Raw genomic sequence first — 4281 nt, 5'->3', positions numbered from 1 at the left:
GAAGAGGAATTGAGAGGAGGAGGAAGCCATTGCAGATTGTCTTTGGACTGCATTACATAAAGGCGAGGTCAAGCTAAGCGAGAAGGGTCACCATCAAAGGGAAGAGGGCGTCAATAGCAAGGAGGAAGAGTTTGAGAAGGTCAGCTTGTAGAGGAGGCGAGGGCTACCTAGGGGCTGCCTATAAATGAGAAGAAGTGGCCACCAAGGATTGTCTGAAAAGCCCGTAGGGGACATTAGCCATCATTGTACCCGAGTTCTTGTTTTGCTATGCATAAATGGATTTATGGTCTGGTTGGGTTATTTTTTGTGTTGGATTTGCCACTAATCCTCTCGTCTATCTCGTCTTGTGCCCCACGCCCGTGGTAGCATTGGCTCCGGGTTTTGTGTATGTGTGTGTGCTGAGAGGGAGGGAGAGAATGATTGAGTGAGCTATTCTGTGTGTGGTTGAGGCTTGTGTCGCCTCCCAGGAGATTGTGTGTTTACTTATTTGGTGTAGGTATGGTTGTGTATGATGGTGTACTATCAAGCCGGTTATGTCAAGGTGTTTATGTGTGAATGTGTACAACTGAGAATGCCGGAAGGCGAGCTATGCAGTGAAAGTTTGTAGAAAAGTGTGCGTGTGTGTGTGTCTGTGTGGTTAGGGATGCGGGTTAATCCCTGGGCTACAGAGAGGCAAGTTTGGAGTGTGCTGGGTTTGTTTCCCCTTCCCCCTTTCCAACGGTCGTAATTAAGCAAGTTCTTGATTCTTTTAGTGTCGAGGATGGCAATGCTATTGTCAATGGTATAACAATCAAAGCAACTCTTGGTGCCATTGCCTTTGCTTTCAAAATTCTCAATGAGCCAAAACCGACCACAGCGTCTGCAGAATAGATAAGTTTGGCTCTGAAGGAGGATGAGGTAGCCAAGGAGAAACAAAAAGTTGGTGCACAAGGGGTTCCAGTAGCAAGACTGGATGTTCCCTCCGTCTATAGGTTTGTTGTTGACACTATTAGCCTGAAAAACAACCCCACATATGTGTCCGAGAAGCTGTTGGCAATGTTTCTTGCAAAAAGATTGGATGCTATAACAAAAATCAACTTATGTCAGATCTTATCTCATAATGTGCTCCAAAAAACTACCAAGCGAAAATCTCAGAATGTATTCAAAGCTTGTATGTCTGGCAATTTCTATATTGGGCATCTGGTCCTGAAGCTAATTGTCAGGTAAGGACGGCTTGGAGTCTGAAGCCCATTCCAGACTAACAATGTAGAACTATCTTCAGACGAAGAGGTTCCAGACACTCAATTGGCTCTAATTGGAGAAAAGAGGAAGACACACAGATGGTGGCTGGTGGTTCAAATAAATCAAAGATTACTTTGGCCAAAAGCAATACTTTACTGAAGCAACTAGAGAGCCAGGTCAAGCCTTTGCCTACTGCAAAGTCCTCAGCAAACTAGACTTCAACCATACCTAAGAAACAGACTCCAACAAACACCAATGTTGAAACAGGCTAGCAAGAAACTTCCAATGCTGAATAGGTGGCAATTAATACTGATAAGGGAAAGGGTTCAGTACCTGTTAGTCCAGCCAACAAAATTCCTTTTAGTGAATTGGCTCTATCCATTACCAAGAAGGATAAATTACAGCAGTTTTAGCATCACCCTCTCGAAGGCCGACTAATTTTTTGAAAACCTGATTTGGCAACATCACTATACATGACTCCTGCCAAATCATCACCATATATGACTCTTCTTTTACAGTTTATGAGCCAATTCAATTTGACCAAGCAACAGTAGTTGATGGCTGCTTGATTCTTATCCAATCATCATGGAATACCATTGTCAATGCCTTGGGACAAATGATGGATGCATTAACTTCCAGTGATGAAGTGTCCAACCTAAAAGAAGAACTGGAAGGCAGCCAGTAGCAGATTCAAAAACTTCATAAGGATGTGGCTACAAAAAAGTCAGGAATACTATTGTTGAAAATCAGTCAGTAAGGAGCTGCAGACAAAGTTGTTGAAGATAGAAATAGAAAATCGGCAATTAAAGGAAGACAAGGCATCAGCCTTAAGAGATGCTGATAGATTTCAAAATCTGCAAGCAATGAAGCGAACAGATTTCAAGGAATTGATGACAACTCACACTGCAGCAAAGGCTTCTCTTACATAGAGATATATATATAATAATCTTGCTGATATTTTGACTCCAAAAGGCAATGTTGCTTTGAATATGGACAATCTAAAGGAACTTATGGAGAGTCATTAATTGCAAGACAAGCTCTCTGAATACAACATTGCTTTAGTAAATCAAGCCATCATGGATTATAATGAAAAGCAGAATGATCCTGATGAGGATTCTAAGAGGGAAGAAGAGCAGGATGAGGAAGGGGAGGACAACCCAACAGATAAACCTGATGGTAATGATGATATTCCTCCTTCCCCACCCTCAGGATCTGGAGTTGATGGATCAGCTACGGACAGTGAACCCAACAAAGACTAGCCAGATCAGCAGTCGGGGGACCAGCGGTCTGATGATCAGCAGCAAGACAGTGGACAGAAGGGCAACACTGGAGGTTCTCCAGTACACCAGTCACAGCACAGTCCAGATGGCAAAGGAAAATGCAAAGCTGTGGCTGAATCCTTAGAGGCTGATGAGCAACACTCTTTACAGCTCATCACATTGAACAAGAGATTAAGACATCATCAAGCTCCTATTACTAGGAAGTATTTGGAGGATGACACTCTTATCTCTAACCTAGAATGCTTTCAAAGGCTTTATGTCGTTGCTATGGAAATGATTCAGCACTAGAAATCAGTTGTCTTTCATGATCAAGAGTTGTGTCAATTACTTGAGCATCCCAACAAAATCATGCTACTGGAAAGGATACCTGAGTGGACGCTAACTTCTGATGATATGACAGTTAATCCACATTGGCAGTGAAATTCCACTGCAGATGAACACTCTTTACTCTTGAACTGGATCTATTGCTAGGAAACATGCCTACATACAGGTGTATGAAGGAGGTTAATACTCAACTGAAAGCTAGAAGTGTTGCTTCAGATGCAAATTGCCAGAGGAGTTCTGGATTAGAGGGTGTAGGCCATCATCGAAGATCAGTCTTCCAGCAGTAAAGGACCTCGAACTCAAATGAAAATAGGAGAACATGCAAATGCCCTCCAAAAAATCGTTCACCTTGTCCGAGTTACTAGGAAGATGATGCAGCAGGAGAACCAAGCTGTTTTCAATTTTTTGGAGGTCGTGTCTAATTCTCTAGTTCTCTTGTATGCATTGCTTGCTAAAGAAGCTGAACTGCCTAGATTTTTTCGATCCTCGTATCCTCAATATCCAAAACCAGTGGATCGGCTCACTTACTTCAGCATCACCAATCAACTTCAGGATTGGTATGAGCGAGCCACTATGGAATGGAAAGCCTGGCAATCAATGGTCAATGATGCCCTTAAACTGGATACTATTATGGATCTGCATGGAGAAATGCAGAAGGTCAAACTTTGTATGGGATAGTGGAGGATCCAGCTCCATGGTCTAACAAAGATCACAAATCAGTTGCTTCAACTGACTGTGGAGTCTTCTAAAATTCCTGAAAAGGATATCATTGCAAAGCCTGGACGGGGGCCACAATACAGAGAAATGGCTGAGATTCTCTTTGAAGCCATAATAAAGATGAATCAGCCTCTTTAGCAAGGATGGATCCACACAACCTTGCATTGTCATAAATTGGCCAGAACTTGTTTGAAAAAGGGCAAACACAGTCTGTATGATCCCAACACCAAAACCCACTCACGCCTTATGAGTTTGATATGTCCATTGAAAGTCACGATTAGCTTGAGCAGGAGGCCATTTACAGACTTATCCAGAAGGACAATGCTGGCACAGGGACTTCTGAGGCACCGACACAGAAGAAGGGCAAGAGGAAGCGGGTTCAGTGGAAAGATACTAGGTAGTTCCATCTCAAAATCAGACACTGGATTTTCCCAGTTAGGCACTGGAATTTCCTTGGTTGGGCACCCTTGGAATTACAACTATAAAGGTGTCAAGCACTCAACAAGCATGAAGTATGGTATAAAGCTAGCAATACCAAAAAGAATACTATCATGAGGAAAATCGACAACTCAGTGACCATAAGGTTTAGGGTTTAGGGTTTAGGCCAAACCAGAAAACCAGATGGATTCCTCAACAGCAAATTAGAGTCGGGCAATGGATTTCTTTTGGAGAGATTTTGGAGTTATACCAAAATTCAAAAAAGGAGGGAAGGATGTAGAAGACGAGAACAATCCCAGCA

This window comes from Adiantum capillus-veneris, chromosome 18 (genome assembly GCF_014529385.1).
Source record: "Adiantum capillus-veneris isolate H3 chromosome 18, ASM1452938v2, whole genome shotgun sequence".
Lineage (NCBI taxonomy): Eukaryota > Viridiplantae > Streptophyta > Polypodiopsida > Polypodiales > Pteridaceae > Adiantum > Adiantum capillus-veneris.
The sequence above is the reverse complement of the archived record's forward strand: the minus strand, read 5'-3'. Positions refer to the sequence as shown.